At 40.2% G+C, this 12882-nt stretch overlaps 1 protein-coding gene across 6 annotated transcripts in view; it reads left to right on the top strand.

Annotated features, from left to right (window-relative positions):
* Positions 1 to 12882, top strand: part of SLCO1A2 (solute carrier organic anion transporter family member 1A2) — a 76495-nt gene that overhangs the window by 19323 nt on the left and 44290 nt on the right. Inside the window, exon 2 of one of the 6 annotated variants that reach the window (XM_037136656.2) lies at positions 10667 to 10772. The exons of 2 other annotated variants lie outside the window; for them this stretch is intronic. The gene's annotated coding sequence lies outside the window, so the exon portion shown is untranslated. Of the gene's footprint in view, positions 1 to 10630; positions 10783 to 12882 lie in introns of all 6 variants that reach the window. 3 more of the 6 variants (XM_037136653.2, XM_037136655.2, XM_037136654.2) reach the window with 3 other exon arrangements.

The following is a 12882-nucleotide window of genomic DNA, read 5'->3' as shown; positions in this document are numbered from 1 at the left end:
GAGTGAGTCAGTGTGCTCCCAGGTCAGACAGGGCCAGTCTGAAACAAAAAGAAAGAAGGAAAAAAGGATCAGATTAAATAAAGGAAGTTTCTGCATGGTTATAATAGCCTTTGTTTTTTTCTTTGTTGTTGTTGATCTAAATTTTAACTTCTTAGTATAGATATTTTTCTCTAGTTTTATGTTTAGAAAGGCCTTTTTCTTCATTGCAACTGATAGTTACAAAAATTTCTTCTAGAATGTACTGAAAATTTAATTGTTTTCTTTTTAAAAATTATTTATTTGTTTTTGGAGAGAGGGTAAGGGAAGAAGAGAGAGAGAGTAAGGGAGGGAGAGAGAGAGGGAGAGAAACATCAATGTGTGGTCGCCTCTCACATGCCTCCCACTAAGGACTCGGCAAGCAACCCAGGCATGTGCTGTGACTGGGAATCAAACTAGCAACCCTTTGATATACAAGCTGGCATTCAATCCACTGAGCCACACCAGCCAGGGCTAATTTTTTTGTCTTATAATAATCAAATATGTCAAAGATATTTGTGGCTTGATACAAGATTAGAAGAGACTTGAGAGCGAGAGTGGGGGATCCTATGTGTAAATTACTACTGGCAGTCTAAAGACATGTTATAGGAAAGTGAGACCAGCCATTCATTTAGTCGTATTTGATTTGGGTGAAATCTACTGAATCCATATTATTATATACTGCCTAGAGGCATGTGTGCATTACACATTCAAAACATAATTTAATTCAAAACCAGTGATCGCAGGTGTAAAAAATAAAGTAAAACCATAGTGCTGGGAAACAAATAATGTTGAGACATACATACGTGAAACAATAAACGTGCTGATCAGCTATAGTACATGCTCGTGGTGAAGTACAGACAATTATTGCAAAGGAGTTAGAAAAGCTAATGAAATGGTCTCAAGCTACTGCTTGGCCCCAATACCTGAAGCACTGCTTTGTACCTTGTAGGTACCAAACAAGTCGTACTTGGGGAATTAGATAAATTTTGGCTAATTTATATACCATCGACAATAGAGTTTTAAGCAAATTTTCTTTAATTTTTTCCCACTTTCAACAGTTTCTTTCCCATTCAAGTGACCCAAAGAATAAAAACTTCTCTGTATCTTAAAACACACTTAATATTTCAAAATGGTACAGTATTTACAGATAAGCTATGAATAATGCATTTTCCTGTAGTTTGAAATAAGCCTGAACTTGGGATCAGTCATATTACTAAGAGCTTCATACAAGGAGTGATGAGAATGCTGTATCCCATGTAGGGGATGTACACTGTCAATGCACATAACATACAAATGAAGCTACTATTAATGACAGTGGCATGTGTAAGGCTTACTAGCTCATCTAGTTTCAAAATGAAATGCATTGGAAAGTGTGTTTGTTTTTTTATTGTGGAGTACAGCCTTGGTCATATTTTTGCAAATTCAGGATATATACATTATTTAATGATGCAGGAGTTTGGGTCACAAAACAGGCCAAATTCCAGTCAAGGGGAAATTTCTTCGGAATCTATAACTAGGTATTGACTACTTCTAGGAAGATGGCTATGTCTGCAGCTTTTGTCGAAGCAGGGATAAAAGATAGGACTTGTTCTACCAATTTTTTTTGTGGTGGATCATAGCTTACAAAGTCACATAGTTGGAAATTATGGTTTGATATCTGTTATATATATATATTTAAGAATAAGAATATAAAAAAAGAATAAGAATAAGAATATATTCAATGAATGTATTCATTCTTATAATACTACCCTTAAAATTCCATTGTGTAGGCAACAATTTGTTCTGACCCAGCTGGAAGGAAAGAGTTAATGGACAACCAACAGAGGCTTAATAAATTCTCTCTATATTGGTAAGGTCAATTCATATTAAACAAAATATATGGCAGTCTATCAGATATTCTGCTAATCAAGAACCTTTTTGCCATTGTATGATGAACTTGAAGACAGGCACATCTCCACAAACTCATAATTACAATCCAGTGAATAATAAAAGTTAAATGTTATCTAGTTATGAAAACCAGTGATTGATGAATCATACCTAGTGATCGTTTGTAAAAAACTTGAGAAAAATAAAGTCTTTGAGCTACACCCAACACACACCACATTTTTTAAAGTTGCGTTAATCAAAGCCCTCTGTGTAACAGAGCTAATTTGCAGACACCTTAGATGGTTAGATACGTTCAAAAGCATTTCAGTTCATGTTTTAACACACATCTATTCTGAATGATAATATCAGTAAGGGAGAGGCTTTAAAAATGGTTCAGCTAACAAGACAATACTTCGACTCCTTGGGACACTGATGTCAATTGTATGCAGTCCCAAGTAAAAGGCAAAATTGACAAATAATCTACTCATTTAAGATGCAGAGAACTGTTCCAATATTTCAAGTGTATCTTTAAAAATTTCCATTCAGCTTTTTTTAGTGTTAAGCAATAGTTTTATGCCTCTCTTGTCCACACCATTTTGAGGTGCAGATCAGACTTTTATCAGCTCCACCTTCTCCTTCAAGCACAATAGCATTAACTGGATTGCACAAAGGAGCTCTTGGTGGTTCTGTTAACTCTAAGAGACAAACAAAGCCTCTAATGGCAGGCCACAGGGCCCACTTTTTTCTTCCACAGGGTTGGGCACAAATAACTCCCCTTTTTTAAATCACAAAACCATAAGCATATAATCCTGTAATATAACAATATCACACTCAAGCACACCATATGACATTTTAGGTGAAATGTTCAAATGGAAACTATAAATCATTACACCCATATTATTACCCTACCAACCACACTCAAGCAGGCCTCACTTCTGCCTGACCCTACATTTGACATGGACCAATCACCCCTTTGGGTTAACATAGACAAACCTGAGGTGACTACCTCTGGGTGTTCACATTAGAGTTCACAGTAAAATGCACATTTGCCTACCTGTAAACAGTTGGAAAATGAGGTGTGTGTGTGTGTGTGAACGTGTGTGCATATTAGGGTTTAGGAGTGCAGAGCAGCATTGGAGAGAGACTTGAAGGACGACCGGGAGACAACTGCTGTTGGGGACAGGCAGGTGATGGCTTGCTCCTGCAAGTATCAAGTATGTGACCTTAAACTAATCTCTTAATGATTTTGTTTTCAGTTTTCCTATCTGCGATACAATGGAATCATCCGACCCACCCCTGTCTTTTCACACACAGAGAAAACATCAGGTTAGAAACAGGAGGAGACGTATAATAAAGAACTTGAGACACGTGGTCATAAACTAAAGGGGGGAATGGTGGGGGAGGGGTGTGCAGGGTGGAGGGGAATGAAGCACGGAAATAGAACAACTGTAATGGCGTAATCGATAAAATGTATTTAAAAAAAGAAACAGGAGGAGACAAAGTGAGAGAAGGACCAAAAGGAGAAGCGATCATCAGGGATTTGGTCTCACTCAATACCGATTGCCCCTCTTAAGGTTTCGGCCATTACTCCTGTATGCCCGTGGTGGAAATGCAGAGCTTCTTAAAGGAGCCCAGCTGATTTCATTTTAGACCTTTGCTCTTTTACTCTCCTGTTTGGAATGCCTTCTCCCCTCACTTTATCTGTCCAAACGCTTCCTTTCAAGTTCAACTTCATTGCTGCCTAATTCATGAAACCTTCTCTGATTCCCTAAGTCAAAAGTGATGTTTTCCTCCCTTAATAATTGTAACTTATTTTTGAGCCCCTTCTATCAAGTCATGATGCTAAAATCACTGTGCATATTAATCAACTTGTTTTCTGCTGACAAACATGCCTTTCCCAGGGATAATGTGGTAGTCATTCCACACAGAGTATTTTAATTTCTTCTTGCCCCCAAATTTCTTCAGATTTCCATCAACTTTACTCTGTCTAACATAATCCACGCGTTTCCTCTCACAGAGAATACCCACATGAGCATATAAAGACTTGTACAAATGTATGTAGCAAGACTTGCTAATAAGCGGGAAAGTGTTAAATAGCAAAACCATCCATTGCTGTCTCTGCGGTGTTGCTGTCTCTGGGGGGGGTGTTTAATAGTGATAGGGAGAATTATAACAGACTCCATGTTTTTGCTGAGTGGAGGAAGAATATTTGTCCTGTATCTAATCTATAAGCTGAACTTCTAGCAAAAAAGCAGATAAGAAAGTACAAAAAATTACAGAAGAAAACAAAGACAATACATACAAAAACAAAAAGCAAAACCACCACAACAAAAAGTTCAATAAAGACTTTTCCATTGCTTCAGCTTAAAAGCACAGAAGCAATTAACTAGAAGACAGAGTGTTCAGAACAGATAAGCTTGAGCAAATCACAAGGAAGCTGCAAACAGAGACACTCATTTAATCATCCCTAGTTAGTCATTAGAATGGTGGCAAGTTGTGTAATATGAAACTGAGAGTAACAAATGAACAAACAAACAAAAAACCAAAGAAAAACTCATAGACACAGACGACAGTATGGTGGTTATATAATCAAACACAAGTCCAGCGGTCTGTCTCAACACAAGCCAAACTCATAAGTCAGGTACTGGTAAGAAGGAAAGTGGTTTATTCAAGTGCTGGCCACCTGAGAGGATGGAGGACTCTTGTCTGAAAGCCCATCTTAACATCTCAGTGCAGGCAGAGGTTTTTATAAGGAGGGAGAGGGAGAGCAGACCAGAGAAACCAAGGGGAGGAGATTGAAAAGTTCTCTATGTACAGACTGGCACAGTCCATTCCAACACGGACCTCAAAACTGCTCTGGTGTGTATCCTCCGGCTTTTACAGTTGCAGGTCAGCACATCTTTCAGAGGTGGGAGACCAAAGGCTGGAGTTTGTATCTTTTGGAGTCAGTTCTTACAATTCTTATACAAACATGCTATTTATCTATGAGCTAATATTAGTCAGTCAGCATTTATAGGAGCAGTGTTAAAAGAATGTTGGGGTGGATTACAATTTGCCACTGTTATGGTTATAAGAGGGAAGAGGGTGCTGGGAGAATAGTAAAGGGTAAAGGGAGTCAAATCTATGGTGATGGAAGGTGACTGGACTTTGGGGAATGGGCACATAACGCAATATTCAGATCATGGATCACAAAAGTTTATGAGAGAGGAAAAAGTGTTTTCTATAGGGAAAAAATGATTATTTCAGTACTGATCAATGTTGGTCATAGTAGGAGATGGTGTTGGATTGAAATTGAAGGTGTCAGTTTCAACCTGTGTTTAATGTCTACACACTTACTGATACCTATGTAATTTATTGATATTTGTAAATACATATATTTTCTGCATTTTCTGGGTATTTATATATCTGTGTCTCTATCTTAGTTTCTAAATATTAATAACCACTAAAGGAACCAAGATTTTCTTGAAGAAGAAGAGTTGTGTCATGGAAAGTGAAATATGAGCCTATAGTATATTCAGGATCCAGAGATTAAGGAACTGCCCAAACAATGATGGGAGCAGAGTGAAGGATTCAGGAACCAGTTTTAAGGGGCTTCTACTAGAACCTATTAGAAGAATATAGAAATCAGCTTATAGGTGCTTCTACTGAAAAAACTGAGCATGAATATAAATAACTAAGGCAATAGGTTAAAACCCACTGAATAGAATAAAAACTCTGGAGTTCATATTGGAATAAATGACTAATAAATATTGAAAGAGAAATGGAAGCTCTTGTAGTAGTAATACCAACCAGTAACATGAAAAATGGAATCAGAAAATTATCAATGGAATTTATAAGTAATGAGTTTTAGATCAGATGAGAAACAGGGTATTTATATAGTCTCAAAGTATCTCCATAATAAATTACTTATTAATTACAAAGGGCAAAATAATAACTATACTGAAAAGAACTGACAGATATTCTTTAACCATTGACTGAAGCTAGCATTTTTGTGTTGGGGGGTGCTGGGGGATGAGGCTAGGAGTTGGGGTTCAGAGTGATAACTCCACAGACAGGCTGGCTGGTGAATGTGACGCCCCATGTGCCCGGCTGGGGTGAGAGTCTCAGGGTCCAGGCTGTCTGGCCTGGGACATTCACACAGAGTTGGCAGAGTTACTGGACTCAGCTATGGGTTGCCCAGTGCTCCTTCTTGCCTCTTTCTGGGCAGGCAGAGGAGGGCAGGGTACATAAAGCAGGTGGCTGCTGGCCTTTTTCACCAGGGTCGCTCCCACCCCACGATGGGAATAGGGAAGATGTGCAGAGGGATTAATAAGCTTCCTTCCTATCGTTAGTTGAATTCTGATGACCAGGGTCAGGGTGTTTGCTTTCCCACCTGGATTGCCTGCCCTGTGCTTTCCAGATGCCCAGTTTTCTCTTAATGAAGAAGGAGGAGTGGACAGACTAAATAAAATAGTGGAAAGAACCTGACATCATATGTCACAAGATATCATGGACTGAGGAGGAGGACATGATATCACTTCAGTGATATTCCTGTCCAAAGTGTGTGACCCAAACCTACCAGTTATGAAGAGGCACCAGACAAACTCATGCTGAGGGATATTTTACAAAACAACAAATTTTTATACTTAAAAAAAAATTAAGGTCCAGAAATATAAACAAAGGAGCAACAACAACAAAAAAAAGGAAAGAAAAGAGAAAAAGAAAAAGCTGAGTTCCTGATAAAAATAAACTAAACAGATATAGTAATTCAATGCAATGCATGGTGCTGGATTGGATCCTGGGCCATTTAAATAAAAAAGTTATAACATATTATTAGGACAACTGTTATAATTTCAATACATACTATGGATTAGATAATAATATTGAACTCATGTTATATTCTCAGACTTGGATGATTGTATTCTGTTTATACAGTATAATATCTTGTTTTTAGAAAAATACACGCAGAAATCATTAGTAATATTTAAAGGACCACAGTACCTCCAGCTCACTTGGGTCAGACCCTGTATCCTCAAGGTCCACAATGAGGGTGCGACCAACTGGATATTTGAAAACTTTGAAAAAATGTTACATTGATGCTGACATGTGTACATGTGTACAATGGTTGGGTCAACACTTTTTTTTCTTGTCCTCATTCCTTAAACAATACAGTGCAACAACTATTTATATAACTTTTATATGCATTAGGTTGTGTAAGTAATCTAGAGATGATTTAAATTCTATGGGACAACGTACTTAGGTTTTATGAAAATACTATGCCATTTTATATAAAGACTTTAGAAAATGAAAATTTTGGTATTCTCAGTGGGGGCTCCTGGACCCAGTCTGTCATGGACGGCATGGGACCGCTGAATATCCAAAGGAAATGAGAGAAGCAGAGAGAGAGAGAGCGAGAGAGCATGCACGGGAGCAAATAATGCAAAATACAAGCTATTGATGACACTAAGTAGAGAGTACATTACAAATTCTGTATTTGAAAAAATTAAAAATTACTTGATTTGATGACAAAATCTCACATTTTATTTGGTATCGGGTAGAGATCGCAGTATCCACAGATGTAATGTCGAGAGCTGGCCGATTATGCAGCGAACCCGTGTTTTTCAGAACATAAGATGCACCCAGGTTTTAGAGCAAAATAGAAAAAAATTGAAGTAAAATATGTGGTAAAATGTTTAATAACACAAATAACATAATATTTTACCAATGTAAATGTAAACAGAACTCAACAGCAGCATTAACAACTATTATTCCTCCCAAATTTGGGGTGGGGTGAGGGGAGTGCATCTTATAGTCTGAAAAAATATGGTAGTTAAATCTCCTGAATCCTCTCCTACTGAGAATAAAAACAGCATTAAGGGTTGAAAGTGTACTATAATATAAATAGCTACCCTTCTCTGAGTGTTGATTGTGTGTTAGCATCACATTACCTATTTATCATATATAATCTTGTCTAACTTTACTCCAGCTGATTATACGGAAGTTGTGCTCCTCATTTGTTTTTCTGGTCCGACCTGCATTCATTCTTATCCTCTGATCCTTTCTGTGTCCTGGGGGCCTGTCTTAGAGGAGTAACTTCTCCAGGCTCCCTTGCATCTGATTTCCTGTTAGAGTCGTAATGGGCGGTGTTGGTGTGAAAACTGGTTGTAGGGAGGGGAGAGCCTGGGCATCTCCCTTCTCTACTCTAAGCAACGCCTCTGGCAACCAGTGGAAGTATGTCCATGTTCCTTTCTGACACACTCTTAGGACTGGGAGTGCCTTCCCACTAGTGTATGTAAATCTCTGGGCTGTCCACTGCCTGCCCAGTTTGGTTTTTTAAATTCTTTGGATACTTTTGTAATTAGGTCCCTAAAATGTTAAAATCCTCTCTTGAACTACTTGTCACAGGTTCTTTTTTTCCTGTCTCTTTTCTTGTCTGATATAAAGATAGAGACTATCTTCATTGTCTGGATAGATAGGCGACTTGTCTAAACATCGCAGGACTAGTTTAAAAACAAGCTTTCAAACTGTGCCTAGTTTGGCACAACTAGTACTAGTACAAACCCCAAATACTTAAACTACTATGCTGTGTCCAAATGATATTCTAAATGAATATCTAAACAGTTTTCATTACTTACCTCTTTCTATTACTTGGCTCAAATTGTCTGTATTATGGCACTAACTAGCCGTTATAATCATTTAACTGTATGTCTATAAATAACCCAAGCTATGAATAACCCAATAGCTTGTGTTATTCATCTTTGGTTTTTAAAATTTTTATTGCATTTTTACATTACCTTTTAGCCTCCTTACACTCCCTTCTCCATGCTGTCCATATCCATGAGGCATTTCTCCCTTTTGCTCAATCCCTCCACCTGCTAACTTCCCCTCTACTAGCTGACATCCTGCTCTCCATCTATGAATCTCTCCCCGTTTTCCTTCTTAGTTCCAACTACTGTGCTTGGAATGGAGTAGAGCCTTAATACATATTTGTGGAATGAAAGGAATTACCACTGCCATTTACAGAGTGACTATTTTATTCTAGCAGCAGTGCAGTATATGAGGTTTTCCCAGAAGCTATCCAACCATGTACTATGAAAAATAGGCACGTTTATTGAAGAAGTTACAAGATACATTATACATAGGAAATTGATGCCTCTCAGTCCCCTTCAAAATGGGCACCTTGGTACCTCACACATTTCTCCCAATTGCCATCAGCTGCCCTGTCAACTTACCTGAATCTCCTTGATGGTCTGGAATCTCTTTTCAATGGTGATTTTAGTTTTGGGAAAAGCTAGAAGTCTCAGGGCTCCAAATATGGGCTCTAGGGGGACTGAGTCACCTGGGTGATTTGATGTTTTGCCAAAAAACTCTGTGTAAGACATAATGCATGAAAGGCGTATTGTTGTGATGAGGCTGCCAACCACCAATTGCCCATAGCTGTGGCCTTCTGATTCATGAGAATATTTTCTAGGAGAAATGTTCAGGCTTAATGCAAAATATGATGCATATTGGTTGCTCCACCTGCTCAGTAATTTTGATTGCAACAGCCACACAGTACACATGCTCACTTAATGGCGTCTACCACCCCCACTGACTAGTAAAGTGAAGTCATTATTGTTCATGCTTGCACATTCCAGTCCACTCTCCTTGGCTGCCTGGTTATATAATGTGCAAACCATTCTTGTTATAATAACAATGGCTAGACTTTTTCTGGACAGACCTCATAACTCAATCTTTATACTGATCTTGCAAGATAAGCATAAAGATTCTAGTACTATTGATTTTAATTTTTTTAAAAAGGTTCAATGCGTTCAAACAACTCAAAACTAAAGTACAGCTAAACCCAAGCTGATTAGGCTTCAAGGTCTGACATTTTTGCTGTATCTAGCTGCCTTCCTATATCCATTAATGTGGACAATTAACATTTTGAATTTTCAGTTATTTTGGGAACTTTATAAACAGATAAACTCTTTCCCCTATGAGGAAAAGAAACAGTTCAGTATTTAACTTGCTGTATATAAATAAAGGAACATGTTTTTCCTCCCAAAACTATGTGTCTACAGTCATAAGGAAGAGAAAGAAATGAGATAAAATTTAAAGAAATAAAACAGTTGTAATTGCCTGTGTAAAAAACATTGGCTACTCCCATAATTATCTATCTGATCATTCTCTAGTACTACTTGGCATAGGCTGTAACATGGATGATATCCATATCCAATTCTAAAGATTTGGGAGGTTGAGTTTCAGCTTGACTTTTTCATGTCTTGGTCTATTACTGTAGGGAAATGCTTTGTATGGTGTGGAAATGTAGCTCAGCACTCACATGGAACACCAGTGGGGAGCGAGTGGCATGCAGGACCATGCCCACAGAGAGGTTTTCCCACAGGAAATCACGCCTGCATTGTACCTAGACTGCTATGAGATTTGCTTTTGCTAAAAATCCCTCACCCTGAATTGAGGCATCCAGTGCTTACTGTAACTTCCTAAAATCTGAGCTAAACCTCCCAAGTATGGAGTGTGACCAGTTCCACCACTTTCCCCCCTGATCTGCAACATTCTTCTCTTTGAAATGATTAGCAATATTCTTCCCTTTGTTACCTATAAAAGGTAATCCCCTGCAGTGAACCAGTGCATAGTAAATGAGGACTACCCTCCATGTAATGTACTCAGAAAAGCAATAAAAGCCTGTCCAGGCAGGGACTGGGGCTCTGTCCCTCTTGCCCTCTCTCTCTCAGAGAGTGGCCATGCCATCCCTTTTTCTCCATAGGACTTCTGTAGTCTGTGTGTATTTGTTCTCTAGCAGCCCCAATATACACAGATCCTCCAGACCAGGATCCGCCACATCCGTCACCCAGGAACAGGGACCAGGGTTACGCCAGCTGCAGCACCAACTTGGTTGGAGTGTGCACGTAAGCTCAGGTAAGGGCCGATGACATCAAGTGCTGTTCGGGAAGGCCACAGGGTGTGCTGGATTTCAAAGAAAAAGGGATTTCCTCTGAGGTCACCATTTCTTGCCACCGCTTTACATCTGTACCTTCTTTAGTAAGTAGGAGCCTTGCTCTCTCTCCCAAACGTCTGCTGCAATTTCGCAGGCATGGGTTGAGCCATTAAAACCACAGGGGTGCTCACCGCTGGAAACCACCCATGGGAGGATTAGCTGGTATGTGGCCCGGATTAGAACACTGGGTTTCCCACCAGCCACAGGCAAAAGTCCAGGCAAGGAGAGGCACACTATGAACACTCACAAGCCCATCCCCATGGCACGACCCCTAACTAGGTCTAGGCTTGGGAGAAAGAGCAAAGACTTTTTCTTTGATCAGCTTTAAAAACAGCAACTAGTTACAGGGATATTTTAGAAACATCTCAGCAAATTCTTTCGAGCCTCCTCTTGAGGTCCTTTCGATTTTGCCTTTTCCCTCCGTCTACCTGTGTAATGAAAAGCGGACAGTGAACGAGTGTTTCAGTTTGGAGTAGACTCCAAAAGTCGCTTCCTGGAAGAATTTAGTGTCAGTCACAGGCTTTGAATGAGAGTTCTTGGCATTTGCCAAGCTCCGAAGACAAAGGGCACTTCCACGGCTGGAGAGATCGAGTGTGAGTCGGAACCTTGCCCAGTGTCTGGGATCAATTCCTGAGTCGTACAGGGGCTTTACGTGGACCTCCAACACCACCTAATCTAACTTCTGGCTCTCCGGGAAATCGCGATATAAAGGTGGGTCACCTAGGGCTTCGAGCCCCGCCCTCGCAGTCCTAAATGCTCGGGGAGGACCGGAAACCCATCAGCAGGGCTAGGGTACTTGGAAGGTCCAATACCTCTCTCCCTGCTTCACCAACAGTACATTTGACCCACTACACTCCCCTCACTAGCAAGAAGTAGGATTTAAAGCTGCAGAGGGAGAGAAAGCAAAGTTGAAACTGTGTTTATAATTGCCGCACTGGCGACAGGAGGAGAAAACTTCAGAAAAGGTTCTTTTTGTTAAAATTTTTGTTTAAAGGTTTCTACGAATCTTCTACCATGGGAAATGGGCTCTCTAAGGAACAGGAGCAATGTTTTCTGCTAATTCAGCAGCTTTTTGAGGGCTGCTGAATGTCTCCCAGATAAGGGATCCTTAGATTTGGAAGTATGGAAGAGAAGGGACCAATGCGCGCTAGCTAGGCCCTTCTCGGCTGCGGTGAGCCTCACTGCCCCAACCGGTACAGCCACCGACAGGGGCACGCTCCCATTGAGTCGGGGCCGGGTCTCCTCCCAGAAGAGCAGTGGTGCAGAAGGGAGGGATTTGTTTGCCTCGCCTCCCCTTCTCCCCGTTGCACAGGGAGAAGAAACCTTTCCCTGCGACCAGCACTGGGTCAGTCCCAGACACGCTGGCAGAGTTGCGACCAGCAGGTCAGCACCCAGGGCCTCAGTTCGCACAGCGCCTCACCTCTGCAGGTGCCTAGCAGCAGACTTAGACCTGGTGCAAGCAGCAGGAAAAGGAATTCCAGCCAGGGCTCCCTGGGCTATTCATTTCATAATATACTCCTTAAGTGAAACGTTTGGCAACCTAATCAACCTTAAGTTTTACAAGACTTATGCTTATTTTGGAATGTTATGTGGATTATGTATGTTCTAGAAAGGTCAAGTCATAGAGAGTCTGTAAGGAAGAAATTGAGAAAGTGGAAGTGGAAAGAAAATAAGAGGAATAGTAAGCATCTAAGTCTTCGAAACACTGCACATTCTAGACCCAGGAACTACCAGGTCCTGAGAACAATAAAGTAATTAACTCGCTGCTCACACTCGTTGAAGCTTGCAGAAACAGCAGGGGCCTGTCTTTCCCAGCAGACACTCACTCAGGTGCTCTGTGAGCCCCTCCCCTCCCTGGGGAATCAGCAAAGAATGTTAGAGCTTGAGGCCTCCTGCCGCTGAGGCCGTTCACAAGAAATGGAGATTAACAGTGGCCTGGGATATATTCAGGAAATATCCCTCAGGAATTTAACCATACTGGCAATATATACATACAATTTTTGAATTGTGATGATAGTTTA

This window comes from Artibeus jamaicensis, unplaced genomic scaffold, assembly GCF_021234435.1.
Source record: "Artibeus jamaicensis isolate MK-2021 breed Jamaican fruit bat unplaced genomic scaffold, CSHL_Jam_final contig_233, whole genome shotgun sequence".
Classification (NCBI taxonomy): Eukaryota; Metazoa; Chordata; class Mammalia; order Chiroptera; family Phyllostomidae; genus Artibeus; species Artibeus jamaicensis.
The sequence above is the reverse complement of the archived record's forward strand: the minus strand, read 5'-3'. Positions and strand labels throughout refer to the sequence as shown.